We start from the raw sequence: 24,151 nt of genomic DNA, 5'->3' as shown, positions 1-24,151 counted from the left end.
TGCGTTCCAAGGTAAATTTGGCTCCCAATGGTTGAACGTCATCCCGTGCAAAAATTTAAGGTTAAAACTGTCGAACCAACAACTCAGAATTGCGAGAGGACTTCGTTTAGGCTCAAAAATATGCAAACGGCATAAATGCGTGTGCGGAAAAGACGTTACCGAGGATTGTTGGCATGGTCTTTCTTGCCTCAAAAGTGCAGGAAGATTCTCTAGGCATATAAACCTGAATGCCCTTATAAAGCAGAGTTTATCTTCCACTCACATTTTGTCTGTTTTAGAACCACGACACCTCTACAGTACCAATCAGAAGCGACCAGACGCCTGACGCTCGTTCCATGGGCTCTTGGTAAGCAGCTCTTGTGGGATGTAACGGAAGTAGACTCCTTAGCTCCTTGTAGGATTAATGCCGGGTCTGTTTGTAACCCTGGTACGGCTGCCGCTGAAGCGGAAGGGCCTAATTGTTGTGATAAACTTATTAAATAGTTATTTTCAGTTAAAAATGAATAACAGGGCAGCCGTGGTGGCCCTCTATTTCTAACTACTGATTATCACTACACCAAATTCAACAAACCTGGTCTCTGGGAAAACAGCTTCTTCCTTCTTTTCTCCATCTCCAGTACCAGCTGAGTTCTTTCCTTATCTATTTCCTTATTTTTATCACTATGTTAGAAATCATAGCCGCAAGTACCCTTTCTCACTCAATCGAACAAGGTCTAACTCCTGAACAAAAAAATATAGTAAAGCAAATTGTCTACGCCGAGGGGGGATTTAACCTGAACCCAAGGACGAACTTTAAATTTAAAAACGTTACCGATTATATACGAGCAACGAGCAAATCTATTATACTGTGGCACGATCTTATCAACAATTCGATCACTGAGTTTAAAATGATCAAACCCCTCACGACTCAGCAACTCCTGGATACTCTCAGAAGCTTTAACAATCTGTTTGCTATTGTCTACTGTCAGCGTACGGGAGCAGAAAATATATTCGACGAGCTACGAACTCTTGACACGATTGTCATCGACGTTACAAAATATCTTATCAGTAAATCAGAGAGTATAGACGAAAACATCACAGGACTTTATCGCGAGCTTCACCAGTCATCTGATCTAGAACTACGATCTCTCTCGGTAGTCTTGCACTACTATCCGAACCTTCACGCGATCTTCAAAACCCGCTCCACGAAAATCAAACCATCGAAGAATCGACGAAGAGCCAAGAAGAGGCAACGCTCAGCAACTCCACAATAAAACGGTTAGTAAAACTCGTACTGGTTGTACTCTTTGAGTCCTTTGACTCGGAGTCCCTTTCTAGTTTTACTACATTAGTATATAACTGAGTGTACTCTTTGAGAATTTTGACTCGGAGTCCTCACCAAACAAATATGACACGAAATCGTGAAATGACCACTGATTCCGTATGCAAAACTTGCCAACAAAAAATCAAAAAGAATGAAGATACATTCTGTTGCATCGTGTGTAATTGCAAAATGCACCTGACGAAAAGCTGTACCAGCCTAAGCGATACAGCAATCAATGGTATTACGACATTGGGAAAAAACATTGCTCTACTCTGCAACAAATGTGTGGATTCCAACGGAAATGAGAGAATCCGAAAAGCAGTCAGTGACGCTGAACAAACCTCGCCGAAGCAATTCAAGAAGATTGAAGAGGACATGGACGAACTCAGAAAGAACGTACAGGAGATTAAAACACTGTTCTCCCAAACCACAATGAAGCCAAATGAGATCAAATCAGAAGCAAAAACCAAGGTACCGATAAACGCAACGCCGAAACAAGAAAATCAAAACGGAATCCGCATCCGCGGCATCCCTGAACTAAACGACAAAGATCAAAGAAAAAGACAAGAAAATGACCTCCAACAAGTAAAGGAAATCTTGGAGCACATGCAAATTGTGCCAGAGATAGTTGATCTGCTCCGGATGGGTCAACGACAGGAAGGCAAGGACCGAACCATACTGGTAAAAGTCCCAATTTGGCAGAAACGACTAATACTATCATCCGCTTGCCGCCTAAAAACATATGACAAACCTGTGTTTGTCAGCCGCGAGCTATCAGTGGATGAAGCAAAACTTGAAAATCAAGCACTGCAAAAACGGCGGGAGCTCATAAACGAAAACATCGATAAACAAAACCTGCGCATCCGCGATGGAAAGCTCTACCAGAAAATAGAAAACAGATGGACAGCAGTTGCAACCGAAAAAACGGAGAACTCAATCTCCAATTGACTAGAACTCTTTCCTAGCCTACTCATCTACAACGTCCGAAGCATACTGGACTACAATCGAAGATCAAACTTCGCAAATGCGATAAACACAAGCTGTCAATACCAACTACTTTGCCTAACCGAAACATGGTTAACCAACGACGTAACAGACAACTCCATATTCTTGCCTCAATTTGAACTCTATCGATCTGAAAGAACTTCAAAAGCCGGTCTATCAAAACACGGAGGAGTTCTAATTGGCATCAACGCAAACATACCACATAACCGCATTGATACAGGCATGCATGCAAGACTGCGTAATGGTTCAACTCAAGGTATCTGTACCAATACTTGTCTGCTGTATATATTGTGCCCCTGTGTATAGCCCATACCGTTGGTCACTAGATCAACTTAACTCATTGCTGAACTTAATAAAAGCAACACAACGCGAGCAAGGCATACAAAATCTTGTCATTGTTAGAGATATCAACTTCTCGTGTACACATTGGAAATCACTCTCATCAAAATGCGAGTACGAACAAAGCATCCTAGACAACTTCCAGGAATTAAACCTGGAACAATTCATCATAACCGATACTGGAAAAAGCCTGGATATCCTGCTCTGCAACAATCCTGATATCATACTAGACGTATACATGGACAATCGGCTCAAAAACGACTTCACCTCAGATCACCCACCTTACGGCTCAAAGTTACATATGAATCACAAAATAAATCACGAAAGGGTCCCTCTTCCCTCCTAAAAAAACGACTTTTCAGGCTTTGCCTTCAAAAAAGCCAACTGGAACGAAATCAACGAATATGTGCGAGAGCACCACTTCAACCCATACTGCTACAGCAACGTTGATCTCCAGGTAGATCAGTGGTATAATTGGATCTACGGTATTATAGTCAAACACATACCCCGAACAACCCAACATAGGAAACATCTAGCGCCCTGGGTTTCTCCCACGAGCTCAAACCTCATGAAAAAAGTAGAAACTCTCAGACGCCAAAGTAAAACAAATACTCTAAAGATCCAGCAATTACAAACTGAATTGTCCTTATCGCTCTCAGCTGACCAATGCAATCATTAAACAGAAATTTTCAAGTCTGGAATCTTCTCAAACGTCCAAAAATACCTCAAAACTATCATGAAAACAAGCTCAATCCCAACTGAAGTATTTCTTGACGATAAGTCAGCTAATACCGATATCGAAAAAGCCGAATTATTTAATATGTACTTCCAATCCGTTTTCAGTAAGAATCACCACGATACTCTCACAGAGGGACGGCCCACGCTGTCGATGATTCACTTCTCAGAACTAGAAATACAACTCGTTCTCCAATCGCTGGACGAGAGCAAGGCCAAAGGACTTGACCGTATGGGGAACAACTTGCTGAAAAAATTATCAGACTCCCTACCAAAGTCACTGCATCTCATATTCAACACAATTGCAAACAAATGCTACTTCCCATCATTCTGGAAAACAAGCGAAATAATCCCCATATTTAAAGAAGGGAACAAACAAATGGTAGATAATTACAGGCCGATCAGCCTCCTCGTAGCAGTATCCAAAGTCCTCGAGAAACTTATTTTCGACAGAATGTACCCAATCTTATCCACCGCATTGTCCCAATCTCAACACGGTTTTCGGCAAAGACGCTCATCTATAACAAACCTTATCGAATACCTGCACGAAATGTTTGTGAACTTTGACAATAGCAACTGCCACTTCCTAGCGTCATTTTACCTCGACTTCCAGAAGGCTTTCGACAAAGTCAATCACAATATAACGATCGAAAAACTCAGCAGAGCTGGAATAACAGGCCCAATATTGGATCTAATCAAAAGTTGCCTGACCGGTCGAACCCAAACAGTACGCATCGGCAGCTCGGTCTCAAGCCAACTGCCAACTTATAGTGGAGTTCCGCAAGGATCTATTCTAGTACCACTCCTCTTCTTAGTATACATCAACGACTTGCCAAAACGTGTCATGTCATCGTGCTACGGCTATGCGGATGACTATAAAATTATGGGCACCGACCCGACTACCCTGCCCATAGATATTAGAAAAGTCTGGAAGTGGTGTGAAACCAATGAAATGCGCCTCAATATGACCAAGAGCAGAACACTAGTAATTAAGGGCGAGTGCAACCTAAGCATATTCTCGTACAAATTTGAACAGCCTAACGAACTTAAAGATCGTGGAATGATAATGTCAAAAAATCTTAACTGGACTTCTCATTGTGCCAGTCGGTCATATTTGGAAGTTTGACCTTGAGAGAAGCAAAAAACACTTAATTTTGGGGTGAAATTTAATTTTTCAAAAATTCGAATGGAGCCTGTCATGCACGATTTTCTCGCATTAACTGAAAGTCAAAAAAGAGAAGTCAGAACAATCGAGTGACAATCGCGGGAAAATTGCAAGATAAATCAGTAGGAAATTGCTATTCGCAATTTCCGTCACAGTAATAATCTAGAGTAGAGCTGTCCCATTCGAAACAGAAAGAAGCGTATTCCCACGAACTGGATTATTGTGACTTGACTGGAGTATTATTCTAAACTGGACTAGAGTGAACCTTCGGTGGAAAGGTGGACAGCTTGAGTGTCCCAATGGTTCACGAGAAACTATAGTCTAGAGTAAAAACTTGTTCTTGTTGTTAAAACTGACAAACATTAAACTCATTTTAGTTACATTATTTAATTCTCGAGTTAATTACCGACTGAAGTACTTCCCTTTCTTGAGCGTGCTACAATGTGAGTACTAATTTAAATTTCTAGAGTGTGCTTTATAATTGTTATGTTGAGGTAAGGCGAGTTTTAGGTTGATCCATCTGAAATGGATCAAAGTTCCACTGTCTAATAAAAAATAACTTAACGGATTGTTCCAACCCGGTTTTTAACGGCGTTCATGTATTTTGGGTATCTAGAGACCTAAGTATGAGGACGTTCTTAATTCTAGAGTGGGAGGATATTTTAGTAGTAGCCTTTAGGCTGTAACGGGTCGTAGTCCCATGTCACAAACGAACCGAATTGGCTCCGACTGATTTGAGGTACAAAAACACAAGAGATAGTGGCCCTGACTCTTGAGCCAATAGTTATAGGGCCTATTTTTCTTAAGCCTCATGTGTGACTGCAGTAGACGAATGTTACATAGTGTTTTTATGGCGCTCCTGGGTGTTTACGACATCAAGACTACGGAGTCGAACCCACTTGAGACAGCTTCGGGCTGAATGCCCATTCTAGAGTACCGGCGGTGCGGTTCGACAGGAACGTGCAAACCTTCCGGTTGTACCGTGATAGCTTTTTAAGAAAACTCGAGAAAACTTCCTGGTACGCTCTCCGAACGAGGCTTAGCTAACCGAGTAAAGGGGGGCAACTAGGGGGACAAAAACACGAGCAAAAAGACAAAAAGCAAAACAAAAACAAAAAAAGAATAGAAAAAGGAACAAAACCATAAAACGAAAAAAGACAGTGACTTTGACACCAGATTAGTTGGATCAAACCTTTATATTAATTAAATAGTATACCCATACTGTTTTACAAGTTCGATCGTTTCGATCAACCTAGTAATTTAACCCAGTAACCTTAATAAAGAGCCCGAGTGTGGGGCGTTGTCAAGGGTTTTCAGATAGCTTGGAACTTAGCTGAACCAATAGGAGACTTGACTGGAAGAGGTGACCAGCCGAATGGGAAAGTGGTTCAGGAGCACTTGAGCTGAACCAATAGGAGACTTGACTGGAAGAGGTGACCAGCCGAGTGGGAAAGTGGTTCAGGAGCACTTGAGCTGAAACAATAGGAGACTGGACTGGAAGAGGTGACCAGTCGAGTGGGAAAGTAGCCAAGAAGGATTTGGCATTTCTCGAGTTCTCAAGTTGGGCAGAACGGGTATCGTTAAAATTCACATTACCTTATAGGAAATAAGTGTAAAATTGGATAAGCGATATCCCCCGGTTTTGAGAAACGTTTTTACTTGAGCAGGCCTGGAGACAGGTCTACGGTTTTCTCTTGAGAGGTTTAGCACCCGGCGCTTAAGGTAATTTTAGGTTTAAGAAGGGGGGCTAAAAAGGGGGGAGGTTAGAAGGGGGGCTGGTTAAGTTAGAGGTTGGCGGTTGTAAATTGTAAAAAGGGGGGAAATTAGAGTAACTAATTAGTCGACATCGTTGATTTAGTTACATTAGTCATTTACACGCGTTGGTCATAGGAAGCGGATATCCAAAATTGGAATTAGGTTAAGGTAGGTACCCTGGTCGGATCGGTAGGGGGGAACGGACATAGACAGTTTTTGTGATACCCCATAAGATCGCTAGCAGGGGGGAAGGAAACGCGTGGCAATTAGGTACCAGACATTTGTTCGATAGAAGGTAGACATTTGTCACCTTTGAATTTTAGGTGGGCTCATCTTTCGGTTTTTATTACTTTTTCTAGCTTGGATTTTTGTTGCATTTTGGTGAGGATTTGTGTTTAGTTTTTATACGAACAGGTGATCACAAGATACCTGCGCACAGGTTTTGGTCTCAAGTTGCTTGGAACATTGCAAGAGAGGTAATTAAAAAGAAATAAGAAAAAGAGGGGTCAGCATTTGGCTTTTAAGAGAGGGTTTTTGGGAAAATTTTACTAGAGCTTGAGTGGTGGTACAAGGTACAGTGAATCAAGAAGTCCCCATAATGAAGAAGAAAGAGGTCCCACCGCTCAGACACTTGTCAACAGTCTTGGGACAGTGCCAAAGAAGTCCTGGGACAGTGTTGGACCAGAACAGTCTTGATACAGTGGTACAGTAACAGTCTTGATACGGTCTTGGGACAGTGGTCTTGGGACAGTGGTCTTGGGACAGTGGTCTTGGGACAGTGGTCTTGGGACAGTGGTCTTGGGACAGTGGTCTTGGGACAGTGGTCTTGGGACAAGGGTCTTGGGACAGGGTCTTGGAACAGTGGTCTTGGGACAGTGGTCTTGGGACAAGGGTCTTGGGACAGGGTCTTGGGACAGTGGCCTTGGGACAGTGGTCTTGGGACAGTGGTCTTGGGACAAGGGTCTTGGGACAGGGTCTTGGGACAGTGGTCTTGGGACAGTGGTCTTGGGACAAGGGTCTTGGGACAGGGTCTTGGGACAAGGGTCTTGGGACAGTGGTCTTGGGACAGTGGTCTTGGGACAAGGGTCTTGGGACAGGGTCTTGGGACAAGGGTCTTGGGACAGTGGTCTTGGGACAGTAGTCTTGGGACACTAGCCTTGGGATAGTAGTCTTGGGACAGTAGTCTTGGGACACTAGCCTTGGGACAGTAGTCTTGGGACACTAGCCTTGGGACACTAGCCTTGGCACAGTAGTCTTGGGATACTAGCCTTGGGACAGTAGTCTTGGGACACTAGCCTTGGGACACTAGCCTTGGGACAGTAGTCTTGCGACACTAGCCTTGGGACAGTAATCTTGGGACACTGGTCTTGGGACACTAGCCTTGGGACAGCAGTCTTGGGACACTGGTCTTGGGACACTAGCCTTGGGACAGTAGCCTTGGGATAGTACTCTCAGGACAAGGGTCTTGGGACACTGACGAAGTACTGGGACAATACCGAACAGTCTTGGGACAGTAGAAAGAAGCCTGGGACGGTACAAAGAAGAGTAGGGACAGTAACTGGAAGTCTTAGGACAGTATAAAAATTGAAGTAAAATTATAACAAGTTGTTTTAAGACAGAATTAAGACAGAACAAGACTAATTGGAACCCGGTACGGTTGGGACCACAAATAACGAAAGTTACTCGAAGATTTTAGAGAACTGGAACAAGGTTTTTATCACGTTGTATATTTTCTTTTAAGAATTTGTTTCCACAAAAATTTTTTATTCATAGAATAGAATTGTGTATATAATAATATTGTAAATAAGAGCAATTGTAAATAGAAATAATGAGACGGAGTAGGGTACCGGTGCTTGAAAAAAGGTCAAGTGGATCAAACACGAAATATAACTCGTCGCTGCGTGGAACGACATCAAGGGGCCCAAGCAAAACAAAAAATAACTTTTCAGTTAGCATGGTCAGCACGAGGAGTGGCACCGAGAGCAAGACGCGAGAAGATGCGAGGGAAAAACAGGTAGAGCCTACAATCGAAATCGACCTAGAGACACCAGACCAGAGCGTAGATGAACTGGAGAAAAAGACGACGGAGTCAACTCCAATGCCCAATGCAGAAGAACCAAACCCGAAACCCATAGAGTTCTCACCAATAGACAATGTGGAAGATGCAATAGGCAACACCGAAGAAACGATGAAAGAAGACTCTCAAGTAAAAAAGACATCTTTTACAGAAAGGTTGGCGATGATGGTCGGAATAAAAACGAAAGAAAACATGACTGAAGAACCAAAAGCTGAAAGAGCACGAACATTTGGGACAGTGAGCACGAAGACGACAGAAGCCAATCCAAGAGAGGAACAAAATAAAGCAGAAGCTACGGCCGAAGACAGACCGACGACTGACCATGAAGAGGCTACTATTGAGCTAGGTGACTTGATGGCGAAACTGAATCAGATCGACAAAAAACTGAAGCACAGCGAAGAGGACAGAGAAGTGATAAGAAAAGAATTAAGATACAACAAACACGAGTATCTGGATAGTTATTTTAACCTGGCTAAGGCAACAGATGAGAGACTCAAGGAGATGTCAGATAAGGTAGAAACCACCAATGAAGAACGAGATAAGAACATCAAAAAAGATATGCAACAGTTGAAAAACCGATATGATGATGTCAACAGCCAATTAGGTAGCCTGGAAAAGAGAATGGACACAATGAGCAAGAATCAGGCCGAAAGTTCATGTGCAATACAGACGAAATTGGATGCAATCTTGAGAAATTCTACCTCACAAGAAAGACCGGCAGCGGATCGCACGCAAGGCACCAGAGACGGAGCCTTGCTGAGGGTGCCGTCGATGACGCGAGCGCAACAGACGACCGAGGCATATCCGGATCTTGGTGTTCTAAAGAAAGAGCTCGAGAAGGCGCAGAAGGAAAGGAACAAGGCGAACCTCGATCGGGATCAGGCAAAGCTGGATCGGGAGAAGGTTCAGCTGGAGAGAGACCAGGCGGTCAACGAGCGCGATCAGACTCTGAGGTTGCTTGAGATGCTAAAAGCTGAACATCAGCAAGAACTAAGGGTGCGGGAGAACGCCGATAATAGCCCTCAATTTGAGGGAACGTAACCTGTGGATGAGCTTTATCGTGGTAGAAAACCTAGATGAATCTGACCAATTCATTTTGGGCAGAGACTTCATCAGGAATTTCGACGTAACGATTGACCTAAATAACGCAATGTTCAGGATACGGAACCCGGATAGGAGGTACGCAATCAAACCGGTAAATTGAATAATGGCAAATGAAAACAAAGCACCGGTATTCTTGAGTAGGAGGGTGAGGCTAAAAGCTAATGAAGCGGCAATTGTAAGCTTGAGAATGAAAAATTACAATGAACTAAGTGACAACAAGCAAGTGTGTATAGTTCCAAATCCTAATAGTCAAAGTGCTGCTGTTTTAGGAAGATCATTCTCGATAACGAAGAGCGGCCTCTGCGTCAGTGTCTTGTTGAATACCCTTGATATACCGATCACGATACAGAGAGGGAGGAAACTGGGATATGCTTTACCGGTTAAAACTCAATATGAAACGATTGAGAACTCAAAACAAAATGAAGTTGTTGATTGTCCCAATCACAGGGACAAAATTTGTATCCTGAGACGATTGCAGAAAATAAAAGATTCTTCAGGTCTTATTAAATCACTTAAGTCAGAAACGGACGATGGGCTGTCGAGCTGTTCGAACTTTCCAGAGCGACCCACACTAGATGAAATGCAAACTGATAAACCGGTTCTGTCGGAGATTGAACATTTGAGGGGCAAACTGAAAGATGAACAGCTCGAAGCCATCAAGGACGTACTAGAGCGGAACGAGGAAGTTTTTTCGAGGCATAAGGCGGATATCGGGTGTTGTAATTTCGTTGAGCATGAAATAGAACTTGAGGAAAACGCGGTACCACACAGGGAGGGGGCGAGGCGCATGACCCCACACAAATTGGACGCGTGTAGAAAAGAGATCGAGACGTTACTAGAGTATGACATGATAGAAGCATCCAAGTCACCGTGGGCGTGTGGAGTAGTGATGGCCAAAAAGAAAGGCGACCAGTTGAGGTTTTGTTGTGACTTTCGATACCTGAGTTCCGTCACGGTGAAGGATGCCTATCTCATACCTAGGATTGATGAGAGCCTCTTGAAGTTAGGTGATGCAAAATTTTTTACGACTCTCGATTTAGGCTCGGCCTTTTGGCAAGTACCACTAAGGAAGCAGGACAGGGACAAGACAGGGTTTGCCTGCGAGTTGGGTCTGTTTCAATGGAAACGGATGCCGTTTGGACTTTGCAATGCCACAGCCACGTTTCAGCGGTTGATGGCACACGCGCTGATAGGCGTAACGAAGAAGTATGGCAACCTGGTAATGTGCTACGTGGATGACGTGGTAATAGCGACGCCAACACTGGAAGACCACATTGAGAGACTTGACGAAGTGTTTGCTTGCATGAAGAGGTCGGGGCTTAAGTGTAAACCATCAAAGTGCGAGATACTCAAGGACTCAATAAAATACTTGGGCAGGATGGTAGACAAGCACGGCATTAGACCTGATACGGACGCCGTGGAAGCAGTCCTGACCTGGAAATCACCGAAGACAGAGCACCAGTTGATGAGCTTCCTGGGTTTCGCTAACTATTATAGAGAGTTCATCAAAGGCTATGCAGACAAGGTATACCCGATGCAACAATTAATGAGACACAAGGGCAAGAAGTTCACGTGGAACAACGCAGCAGAAGAGTCATTCCAGAGAATAAAGAAAGAGCTATGTGAGGCACCAGTACTGGGTATGCCGACTGAGAAAGGGATGTACGTGCTGGACACGGATGCGTCGGTAGTCGCGATTTCTGGGATTCTCCAACAAGAACAAGAATGGAATGGGAAGACAGTCTTGAGACCAATAGCGTACGGGAGCAAAGTCCTGAGTGACACGGAAATGAAGTACGGAGCACCAAAAGCAGAGATGTTTGCGGTGGTTACCTTTGTCGAGAAATACAGGGCATACCTGGGCAGTGAGCCATTCAAGTTGCGAGTCGACAATCGAGCACTGAGCTGGCTGAAAACGTACTCAATGGACCAAAGTTACATTGGGAGGTGGATAGTTCGCCTGGATGGATACAACATGATAATTGAGCATAGAACACGAGATAAACATCAGAATGCCGACAGCTTGAGTAAGAAGACGGAGTTCTATGAGAGACAAGAGCAAAGAGAGGCAGACAGACCTGAAATCAAAGATGGCTTCTCCTTCATGGACAAGGAAACGTACGACAGTCTTCCACTCACGAGATGGCTGGACAAGTCAAGCAAACCGATAGAAGATCATCCTGAATTGCCTAAAGAGCTTCCAGAGAAGACCATCTTGAAGAAGAGCAAGAGAATTCCGATTGAGATTATACTCAAGTCGAAGATCGTGAAGGAGACGCTCAACGCAAAAGGCTATGATCTTAACCAGGTGGAAGCAGGAACTGCACAGATAGATGATGACTTAATGAGGTTGCTCGAGAAACTATCAGATGATAGGCCCGTGATCCAAGAGAAGGGTAAAGAGGAACCGGAAGTCACTATACTTCGGAGAAAAGAGACAGTGAACAATACTAACTCATCAAGAGGAAGCGTCACTGACAGCAAAGATGTCGTGCTATCACTAGTTGACAAAATCCCCGAAGACATTCTGGAGCAGACCAAGGTTAGGAAAAAGAAAGTGACGTTCAAAGAAGATACTGAACACCTGGGACTAGGTCAAGAGTCCGGGGAGTGTTCCAGGTTCACGGAAGAAGGAACCGGAGAAGGAAAATTGTCCGGGGAGCGTGAAGGATGGGATGAAGACTCGGATGAGAGCAGCGAAAACCAAGACAGTCTGTGCATGATATTGGCGGAAGAGAAGACAAGGCACCACGACAGGGAGTTACAGACGGATCCATCTTCAGGAACATACAACATGGACATACAGGAGATGCGAGGTGGTGAGGAACTTGAGAAAATTGCGGTTGCAAGGAAACCATTCAGGGAACTATCATGCAACTCAAACATCAGAACGAATCTGGTGCCAGAAGATGATATGAAAATTGGGAAAAGGATGATATGCGTGAAACTGAGTGATGACATCCACAACCTTGGTGAGATGAATGGACAGATCATGGCGCTAAAGGAGCATGTCAAGGCGAGATATAGGCTGTCAGACCTAATAAGAGCCCAGAAGAATGTCAAAATGACAAGTAACCTCTCCAAATGGATCCAGTCGGGGGTCAAGGAGAAGGGGGAACTTGAGGAAGACAGCTACAAGATCTTGAGCCAGTTCTACAAAGAAAAGAAAGACTTACTTTATCACACAGCTGATGGGGTGGTAGCGTGCAAGAGGAGAGATGAGGAAAAGATATTACACAAACACAACCTCATCATACTACCACAATTGTACCAGACGGAGGTGCTTTTCAGATCACACGACCAGATGAGCCACCAGGGGATAGACAAAGTACAACAAAGGATACTTCACAGGTTTGATTGGCCAGGAATGAGAAAAGCTTGCGAGAGATGGGTGAATGCCTGCCTGGCATGTCTCCAGGTAAAAGACCCAAGGAAGATGAAGTTTCCCCTCAAGTCCGTTGAGAGCTCAGAGTTCAATGAAGTGGTGCAGATAGACCATCAAAAAATCTGCATGACAGAGTCGGGATATAACCAGATACTGGTTATAATAGATCACTTCACAAAGTTGGCGGAAGCGGTTCCGTGCCAGACAGCCTCGGCCGAAGAGACATGTGATCATCTGATAACGCATTGGATATCGCGGTATGGTTGTCCAATGACTTTCCAGTCGGACAACGGCAAAGCTTTCGTGGGGGACTTGACAAAAGGATTGATGAAGAGATCGCACATTGCTCAAGCACACTCGACGACCTATCATCCACAGACCAATGGGTTGGTAGAGAGACAGAACAGGACACTGGTCAACATGTTAAGGGTGTACTGCTCAAGATACATGACGGACTGGGACAAATATCTGCCACAGGTAGTAGGAGCCTACAACAGTACACAGCACTCAACGACGGGCATCAGTCCTTTCATGATGTTGACGGGCAGGGAGAGAGCAATGCCTCTGACATTCTTTTACCCGGAATACGAAGGGAAAAGGACGTCACCTCAGGCATACGTGAAAGAAGCGATCAAAAGACAACAGGAGTTGACAGAGCTATGCAGGAGGAACACGGCGCAAGCGCAAATGAGGCAACGCAGGAAATATGACGAAAAAATATTACGAGCAAAGCCATTTGAAGTGGGCCAATACGTGTGGGTCTTCCAAAATGTCATACCGCCCAAGGGAACAAAGAAACTACTCAAGAAGTGGAGGGGACCATTCATGATAACGGAGGTTCATCAACAAGGACGGTTCTATCGCTTGAGTACTGGGCGAGCGGCACATTATGAAAATCTGAAGCCTCACGTCCCGTCCCCAGAGGATTGGTGCATACCGAAGGACATGGAGGGTCTTGAGTACCTGGTGGTAGAGCCAGCGTGTGAAGTGAATGAAAAAGGCACCAGAGAGAAAAATGATGGTAATGAGAACTTGAGTTTGGACGACAACGAAAAGATAGGAGGGGAGTCTGATGCAGGATCATTTGTAGAAGAAGACTGGAACGACCCGGAGCAAGATGAGGTGCCGAAGTGGATGGAGCCGGATCGACCGATACCACCGGAAACCAAGACTGGCAATCGTAAACGCACCGGCATGAGGTACAACAGGTACGGGGATGACTTCTTGATCGATAAGATACAGCCAGACAAATTGGGCGAGGAACTACTGAGCGCAGGCGAACTGGAAGCCGGAGAGGAATGGCAGGTCATTGACGATGGTGGACACTATCCGCAGGAAGACCACTCGACGCCGGAATTAGAGGCGGATCTCGAGCAGAGTGAGATAGAGAGGAGGGAGAACACGAACTTGAGGATACTAGAGTGGATGCGCGATGTCAAAGACGAGAGCCACGAAGGACAAAGCATTCAACAAGTCGATGTATCAGCGGCAAATTACATGAAGACAGAGGACCCTCTTTTCGGATGGACGGTAACAGACAGGCCACTGGACATTCCTCGGGACAATTCAGACCCGACAACATCGACGGGGACGTCGATAAATATTTTTGTCCGGGGAGTGGGGGTAGGACTTACCCACACCGAAAATTTGATGATAAAGAAGCTCAAGGAAGTGAGAGAAACGAGCGAATTGGAACTGGAAGAAGAAGAGCCGGAGCCTACCATAGGTCGTAATTTCAAAACGAAATTTGAAATACCCAATGAGTACTCGGAGAACATCATGATAACGGATAGTGACTTCATCCTGTCAAACAGGACTAGCGCGATCTGCATCACGGCGGACATGAGTTTCAAATCAAGATTGGAAGCTGACTTCAGAAAAGAGTACCAGAACGTGGAGTTTCTGTTCAGATAGAGACCAGGACTAGGAGGGATGGCAGCGCTTCCACCATCAGTAGCACAAGTCCCGGGCAAATATCTGTGCTTCCTAGTGACGAGGGTCAATGACAGGAACGCAATTGATCCCGAACACGTGATGTTGGCACTAACAAGACTACGATACTTCATGATTGAAAGAGGAATAACGGAGGTCTCAATGCCGGTGTATGACCCAAACAGGGGCAAACTGAGCTCGAGGGAATTGTACGCTATCCTACATGTAGTCTTTGCGGAAACTGAGATAATGGTGTATCTGCACAAAAAATACTACTTGAGCATCGCCTGAGTTGGGGACACGGGGGTCTCGAGTTGGGTGTGAGGGAGGAGTCTTGAGTTAGGTACTGGGGTGCGGCACAGGTAAAGGGATCTTAAGACGTGATTGGCATGACAATTAAATTTTAAAAAGAATTAACGGTGCTAAAACATAAAATGAATCTGCATGCTTTTAAGGAAATTCCAATTGAATCGTTTTAAATAGAATGAAAATGATAAGATTTTAACCATACTGGTAAAAGGGGGGTTTCTAGGTTAGGAGTATGACATGTTAGGTCTTAATGTGGTTTCTGTTTTCAGATCAAGTTTGAAAAACAAAGTTGAAAATCCAACTACACTCAAGCGAGAGACAGAAAGAGAAATCTTGATTGAACTCGCGATAATCGACACCTACAGCAAATGTTTGCAAGGGAACATTTCTAGAGAATTCTTGAGTTGGGTAATACTTGAGTCGGTAAGGTAATTCTTGAGCTGGTTAACATATACCTGTATACATCCCGAAGTCACAAAGAATGGCAGACAGATTCTGGAAATCCATGCCCGCGGCCCTGAAGAAGCCTACTCTTGATGAGCTGTACAGACGCCTGAGGGACCTGGACTATACCCAGATAGACGAGAGAATGGCGGTAATGCTGAATACCATCCTCCAGTTGGAAGACCAGGGTGAATGCAGAGAGTCTGCGACGGAGGCTGTCTTGATGATCGGCTACACCACCGAGGGTTTATCAAACCAAGAACAGACCAGATGGTTGTCTTGGAATGTGGATGGAGGAGTAAGGGGCTTTGACTTGGCAAGGAATCCTGGCCTGAGTAACAACACTGAATATGGCGCAGGGGAATTCCCACTACCAGCTAGGCCAACAGCAAGACCTACAGGCCAGGGCTCGAGTAGGGTGCCGTCGATGACGCGAGCGCAACAGACGACCGAGGCATATCCGGATCTTGGTGTTCTAAAGAAAGAGCTCGAGAAGGCGTAGAAGGAAAGGAACAAGGCGAACCTCGATCGGGATCAGGCAAAGCTGGATCGGGAGAAGGTTCAGCTGGAGAGAGACCAGGCGGTCAACGAGCGCGATCAGACTCTGAGGTTGCTTGAGATGCTAAAAGCTGAACATCAGCAAAAACTAAGGGTGCGGGAGAACGCCGCGAATCGTGATCAACTGAAGTCGGAGTTGGAGAGAATAGAGCAACGACAACGCGAGCTTGATGCACAGAAGGGAGCCAGACCAAAGGAGCGAGTGGTTACCAGCTCGAGGCCAGAGTCACGCATGGAGGTGGATGAAGCCCCCAGGGCAAGAGGACGGTTCAACCTTGACCGCGAGGCCCGAGAACACATGAGTGAAGGGTTGGAAGTCTGGATACCGAATGACGCAACGCCTTCCTTGCGTAGCCTAGAGACGCAACCCGTACGCCCACTGATGGATGTGGTACTGCCGGGATATACCCCAACCTCGACCTCGAGTGACAGTCAGGTGAGCGGCGGCTCATCGCGTCTGAAAGAGCTGGGCGAAAAATTACGGTAGAAGAGTCGTAAAAGTTCGGCAAGACCGGAGCTTCCCCCAACTTGGAGGGAACAGCCGGTCAGGAGCATCGTGATCTCGAGTTATAAGAAAAATACAGAGAAGAGGTACCACAGGCACAATCGGCTGGATTGGAGTGCGGAACAGAAAGCCAGGAGGGACTGCTTTCATGATGCAGCCTGGGTGGAGTATCTTGCGCCACCCCGTGTGCCAGAAGGTGCAGTTCACCTAATCGTAGGGGACAGCCTGGTGCGGGTGTTGACCCGGATCCAATCGCATTGGCAGACAGGAATCTTGAGTTTCGCTGGAGCTGCCACGCCACAGATGTTGGCAACACTCGACATGCTAGGGATGACTAAAGTATACACGGTGACCCTGATGATCGGGACTAACGATGTATCAAGGGGAGAAGCGAGGAAATTAACGAGGCTGCACGACAAGATGAGCTGCCTTCTTGAGGAGCTGAGGATCCAGATGGACCCCATACTGTTGACGGTATGTACTGTCCCCTAGAATATGATGTTTGATCAGCACGCCTTGGAGATGAATGAGAAGGTGCGGAACCTAAACAAGGTGATCCGAGATATCCACAGGAAGAGTGTGCTCCCTGTCAGACTGTTGGACGTGGCGGAGCGCATGGAGAAAAAGGGATTCCCTGAAGACACCTCCAATGATGGAATCCACTTCGATAGGCCAAGGGGAGCGGAGTGGCTGAACGACGTCTTCCAAGAACACATAAACACGCTAGAGGCGGATCTGCTAGAGACAGCCCAATTCACATTAGGACCAACCCCGAACCCACCATTCCTTGCCTCAAGGGCCTTGTCTGGTCGCTTGGGAACGAGAGTTGACACTAGAGACAGTTCGAGGAGCAACCAGACCAGATTGCAGAGTGTCACGCCAATGGAGTCTGAGGAGGTGACGTCATCAACACCTCCAGGCTCGGCGATATCCTCAGTGGTAGTAGCAGAGAACAAGCGGGAAAAGAGATCTATGGAGACCGCTCGCTTGAGATATCCTGAGAAGGTGAAAGAACTGGACCTAGAGGGTTTGGAATGCAGGCGAGAATTGGCGGAGACCCTGGGGATTGAACGAGTGTCGCACGAGGATTTAAACAGACATCATTGCGTGGACTGGTTGAAAGCTCATGAGGCACACTTCTCGAGAACGAAATTGATGGAGACCGCAGATCTGACCGGAATTCCATCAAAAGCGATCATGGGACCCATTAACTACAGACCTCTCAAGCTGTTGGGGAGTCCTGGACTCATAGTAGAACCCCCCAAACACCGAACAAGCATCGCCAGGATCAGGTTGGCGACCCCGGCACAGTTGAAAGTGGTGGACAAGCTACTCAATCCGGGGGGAATGGAATTGCCAGATGCCGCTTACGAAGGCTCGAAGTTGGCGGAAGATTCCAGGTACGGGAAGCCCTGTGGCAGCACCCAGCTGGCCAAAACCCTGGCAGTTTATGATAGAGCAGATCCAGCTGCTGCGAGAGTAGTCATTGTGGCGGGATCGGACTTCGAAGGAACGTCTCCCAAGTTGTTCTGGCCGGAGACTCTGATATACTCTTTGCCAGGAGCTGAATTAAACCAGATGTTAACTCTGGTGGTGGCAATAAAGTCGGAGATGCCCTGTGAGCCTGAGCTGCTGTTGTTTGCAGGAATGAATGATCACCTGCACGCGATGGGACTTCTTGAGCAGCTGAAGGGCAATGAAATTCCGACATCGAGGAAGATATGGGAAGCCATTCAGGCGTTGTTTGCAGCGATGAATGAAGTGCAAGAGAATGTTATCTCGAGATTTGGATCCAAGACGAAGGTGGTGTTCACCACATCCCCTGGATACGCGAACATGCCACCCGCCCTACAATTCGTGTACGCGGTCTTGATCCTAATAGCAGAAGGGAATGAATGGCGGATTCTAATGGCAGCCCCCAACCGGGAGTTGGAGCCATCGAACCTGAGGCTTCGCAAGTCAGAATTGGCGGCGGCATGGGCGGACATATCTCATGCACTGAGGGGCTTTTATGGACTAGCCGACATCCTGATCGTGTTAGACGAGGTGCTCTTGCTAGAGATATCGAACTTTGCCAGGCAACTTAAGTTCAGCCCAGTCATCGGGGACGATCACCCGGCGATAAGCCAATTGACGGCCAGCTTGTGGTTTCGGAGCTTGGATGTGAAGATCACAAATTCCACCAGCAAGTCTAGAGGTCCTAGTAACGAGAGAAGAAATGTGGCCGAGACGGAAAAGCAATTAGAATCGATGAAATATCGCTTGACGCAAGAGAATGGCTGGTGGCCATTTTTGACACCAAGGCTGGAGAACGCCACGAATAAGACGAGGGAGGAAGCACCACCCCTCGTGAAACAAGTCTGGAGTTTTCTGGAAAAACAACTGGAGCTGGCCGAAGTAAGAGACATGACGGTGGCTAGATTTGTCTCGGCCGCCAATGAAGTGACGATTGGAGGGTTCTGGAGAGAGCACGCCAAGGGTGAGCTGAGGACTAGGAGGGATCACATGAGATTCTCAAGTTCTTGAGTCCTTGCTGGGAAAAGGAATTCATGGCAGGAATGTTCGGCACCACGGCGACTATCTTTGGAGCCTTCGTGCAGGAGATACTGGGCATGCCCATCAGCCTGCTCTTGGCTTTGTACCTGGTCTACCCCAGATACTTGTTCAACATGGGGCAGGCATTCATGTTTAGTCGAGGAGAGTAGAGACACTTCGAGTTGATGGGTATCTGGCTCTATTACTCTTGACCCATGGGGAATTGGTGTCGTTTCATCGATTGATGGAATATGGAGAGCCTCTGTCTATGGGGAGAGTCCATTCGAGCATTGAAACTTACTCCTACAAGTGTGCCGCAGGGTTGAAGACGTTGTTAGTGCAATACCTCATGATGCAGAATCGGCACATGACAGGTGAAGATGAGAATCCAACCTCGAAAGAAGAATGGAAGAAGATGAATAGGGGGATGCCTCTGTTGACAGACCTATGCCTGGCAATGAGGTCGGACCCTATGGGGATAATCCGGGGTCTAGAGGAGGTGGTGACCTGCATTTATGGTCCAGCAGTGACGTACGCATTCCCAGATCCCCTGGTGACAACGTATCGTCACTCTGTGACGCACTTGAGTCTTATCAGCATACTGGATGGGACGGCGCTCAATTGGTGTCAGCAGGAGGTCGGACCCTATGGGGATAATCCGGGGTCTAGAGGAGGTGGTGACCTGCATTTATGGTCCAGCAGTGACGTACGCATTCCCAGATCCCCTGGTGACAACGTATCGCTGACCGTTTAGTAAAATGAAAGATGCCGAGCTGATAGTGTACAACGTCAGGGGGCAAATGCAATGTAGAATGGGAGGCAAGCGAGAGGGCCCCATCGAAACGTATCCCAAGTTTTGGAACTTGAACCCATTGACGGCAGACGGACGAGAGATCTTGAGGATTCCTGCTTGGAAGGAATGCTCTGCGCTGGTCAAGAGGGAGCTGGAGGCCATAATGGAGAAAGAGATCCTCCCAGCCACCATGCCTGAGTTCCCGATAGTCAGGAGGATGACCTTGGGAATGAACAGCCCCTTGGTAGTTCCCTCCATAATGGCGAGGATGACGACGGAGGAAATGCAGAAGTATTTCACTGATGGCTGGGACCCCCTGTTCATCGGCTACACGGCGGCGGTCTACTTCCATACTAGCGAGGCGAAGGTAAATTCGTGGACGACGCAAGCGAAAAAGATGAGAGGTTCGCAGCCCCCCGGATATGAGGTGCGAAAGGTCTTGAGAGCTGTTGAGCAGGAGGGACTTGAGAACATGCTGCCCATTTGGGATGATGGAGGGGCACGTCGCATTGGTGGACGACATGAAATTTGCAACGAGAAAGTACAGGGCACCCTATGGCTTAGAACAGGTGGAAATGAGACAGGAGGGAAAAGAACTAGATGCAGCAGGTCAACTGCACGTAGCCCTGACGGAATACAAGAAATTGGACCCTACGACACCATCACCACTGTCAGTGGACACGCCTGGAGACAAGAGGAGTGGACCCGTTGAGGACCGGTTTAAAAGAATTCTCGAGAGAAGGAGACATGAGTCAGAAGAAGAGAGTATGGATGAAACTCTCAGTGAAGCCGGTGAAGACATGGAAGTGGGGAATACGCCTGAACCAGGGCCATCAGGGGAGGAGCTCACCACTCAAGAGCTGTTGAAAGACTTGAGCGAGGAGAATTGGGCAGATACTGCCACCCCACCTCTGAATCCGTCCCCCCGGAAGAATCTGGAATTGCCATTGGCAAATGAGACCTTCAATATGGGGATGATACTCTTGAGCTCGGAGGAAAGGGAAAAGAACACTTTCGAAGGGAACAGGGACATGTTCCTGGGGTCCCTGAAGGACGATGCTTGGCAGGAGTTCTTGGAAGAATTCAATCAAGAAGTGGGCAGCGAGACGACGCTGGACAAATTCAAGGAGGAACTGTGGGACACAGTCGTAAGATTTGGAGAACCGCTTCTGATAGGAACGGCCCTGGATGAGAAGGCGAGAAAAGAGCTGCTGAGCAAGCTGGTAGAGCTGAGGAATTCACGATCGAAGACTAGAGAAGAAAAATGTGAGGACAGCTCTACTCTGAAACAAAAAACTGTAGATAAAATAGTTGATGATATAAAAAGGGATAAGGTTGGGACTAGTAATATGATTAAAAGTACTAATATCCTTAAGGCTCGAGCAGGGGGAGGCAAGAGTTGGAAGGATTGGGGGTAGACAGAGAGGTCGAATCAGTGATGATAGCCACAACACCCTCAAGCAGAGATGTGAAGACTCGCAAGAGGAAGAGAGAAGTGGAGGGATTGGGTAGTCCTTCAGTGGATGCTGTTTCGGAAGGAAACTTGAGAGAGACGGCGCCCATGGTTTTGGCTCGATGCAGGACGGCGGCATACAAGAGCAGCTCGGAGCTCAGAAGACCACTTGAAGTAGAAAGGGAAATAGAGGCTTCCACCAGTTCGACATCGGAGGAAGACTTCAAGCCTCAGAAGATAAACGTAAAGAGAGGTTCAACGAACGGACAGACATGGGAAGTGGATGTCGGCAAAGAATGGATCTCGAAGGCACACCAGGCCACGGGCAAGCAAGTGACGAGTGATCCATTGGAGAGGAACAAGACGAGGAACACCTCCCGGACGTGGTGGGTGGCCCTCGAGACATTGAAGGAAATGGAGGACTGCTTGAAGAAGTTGGACAGTGGAGTAGCTCGCAAGCGACGCAATTGGGCCACCCAGCAAAAGGCCGAGGTTAATAAAATAGAAATGGCGAATCAGCTGAAGAGGTCCTGGCAGAACTTGTTGAAGGATCATTTTGAAGAAGCAATGAGGACATCCTCATCAGCACCACCATTAATGGCGAATCCCTTCGTTAGGACTGCAGGACAATTAATGTTCACCTGGAGTCTGGTGGGAATAGAGTTGGAGACATTGACCTCGTATGACAGGCTGAAGTTGGGAAGCAAAAAGCTAGATGTGTATCAAGCATTGATGCAACACGTGGCCAGGGACAATTCAGGCTTGAGCCTGGCTAGGAGGAAGGATGCTGATAATGTCAATGATGTCTGATAGTACCATCTTGGCATGCCACCAGAGATCAAGCGGAGGTAAAACCATGGAAAAAAGAGTCTCAACGATCATCTTGAACGTGTATCAGGAATAGAAAAGGAAGATGGTTCCAGACTATCCCTAGAGAACCACAGGAAGCTAGACGAGGTACGGAGGTTTTATAATAAGAAGTTCGAAGAAGAGCATGACGTTCACCGTAACCTGGCCTCGTCAGAGCAGTACTCGAGACTCAGCGAGAAGGGGGAATACCAATACGTGTCGGGAGTGATAGGAATAGCCTACAATCCCTTCTTAGACTCAGAAACTGGAGGCGCTCACAGGAACCACGAGGTGGCGGAGCTACTGAAGTTTTGGACAGAAAGAATAATGGAAATAGAAACGGTAGAGAAAGAGGGGCCGAGCCTGGGCCTGATTCTTGAGAAAACACCAGAGGTGGTAAGCATACCGCGTTCGAACAAGAGAGTTGAAGTGAACATGGGCGATGGAAATGGCTTGTTAATCACGAACTTGGGAGTGGTATGGAAGCTATTAAGACCCTCCTGGTGTCCACATCCCCACGCGAGTCTGATCGAGGAAACCTCCGAGCGAGTGAGGTTAGCACCAACGGAAGATGAAGATCTGGCAAAGTTGAGTGTGTTGCACAAGCTAATCTCACCTCAGACGCAGGAATCAGGCGAAAAGACGAGCAAGCTCGGGTCAGCAAAGAAGATGGAGCCGGGTAGCTGTCTGGATTCGACGTGTGGGAACGGAGAGCACGCCTGCGATGGACGGTCATGTGTCAGGATACTGTCCTTTCAAAAAGAAGACCTGGTCACTTGGTTTGAAGACATCACGGAAAGGGAGAAAAGTGAAGTGCAAATAGTAGCGGAGTGTTACGCGAGAACTACGGTGAACATAGCAACAGCTCTCGGATTCTTCTCGAGAATGTGTAGTCTGCAGTCACTGGAAAGACTAGAGTCTGAACATCATTTAGTGACGGCGTTGAGCGTAGAATCATGGCCTGGGGTGTTGCAGGTGACTCAAAAACACATCCGGAGCTGGAAGGTTGGTCTCGAGGCGGAAATGGGGTTTCCCATGAGCGAAGCTTATGGCCTGCCATTGAACGCAAAATCCTTGATAGGGTCAATGATGGCCAACTTGTGCGGAAGCCACTACCCACTGCACATAGCGATGGTGGAAGCATCCAGCCAGAGAGTACTGGTGGACAAGGCCTTCTCAGTGCCCAAGTGCGTGAGGTTGGCTCGGATATCGCATCACTCGCACAAGTTGTTGAGAAAAATCAGAGGGACAGTACCAAAAGAATTGAGAGATGACTTGAGTGAAATCTGGGGAGAAGAACTTTTGAAGTTGGAGAGTGAGAACACAAGCGATCACGAGAGACAAAACGTGATCGGAAAACCTGTGGGAGGTGCTCCAAACATGGAAGATAATGACACGATGCATGAGAAAATGATAGAGCTTGAGCCTCTCTTGGAAGCCTCGGGGGAGCGTAACCTCAGGAGCATTGAGATCACCCATGAAGAATGCCCATGCCACTGTTTGGCACAAACGGTGTGGTATCCAGATCACAAGAACCTTTGCCTGGTGTGGGATATGGAAGAAATTCGGTCGATCGGACTACCGGATCACCGGCAGAAGGTGACGCTCTTAGTAGTGAGTACGATGTTGGCTCTGAGATGGATAGAAGAGAATATAACGAAGTATCGGGAAGCGACGACGGCAACGGCTGAGTCAATATATGCGATAGACTACAGCAGGAGACTCGAGTTGTTTGAGACTGCGTGCAAAGTATTCGCCATACCGACGGAAGTCAGACACATATGGAGCCGTTTGAGGTACTTTCCATGGTTTCGGGCGACACTGACGTCTTGGTTGTACATGACAACGAAAGATCACATGAGAAAGCATCAAAAGGAGTATCGACAGTTCCAGGCCGAGATTGGG

General features: G+C 46.9%; 1 protein-coding gene across 1 annotated transcript in view; it reads left to right on the top strand.

Moving 5' to 3' along the window:
- The first annotated feature begins 459 nt into the window (after positions 1-459).
- Positions 460-24,151, top strand: part of LOC134847014 (fatty acyl-CoA reductase 2-like) — a 116,606-nt gene continuing 92,914 nt past the window's right edge. Inside the window, exon 1 of the mRNA XM_063864496.1 lies at positions 460-483. The gene's annotated coding sequence lies outside the window, so the exon portion shown is untranslated. The remainder of the gene's footprint in view (positions 484-24,151) is intronic.

The sequence above is a fragment of the Symsagittifera roscoffensis genome, chromosome 5 (assembly GCF_963678635.1).
Source record: "Symsagittifera roscoffensis chromosome 5, txSymRosc1.1, whole genome shotgun sequence".
Taxonomy (NCBI): Eukaryota; Metazoa; Xenacoelomorpha; order Acoela; family Convolutidae; genus Symsagittifera; species Symsagittifera roscoffensis.
This window is presented reverse-complemented; position numbering and strand designations above follow the sequence as displayed.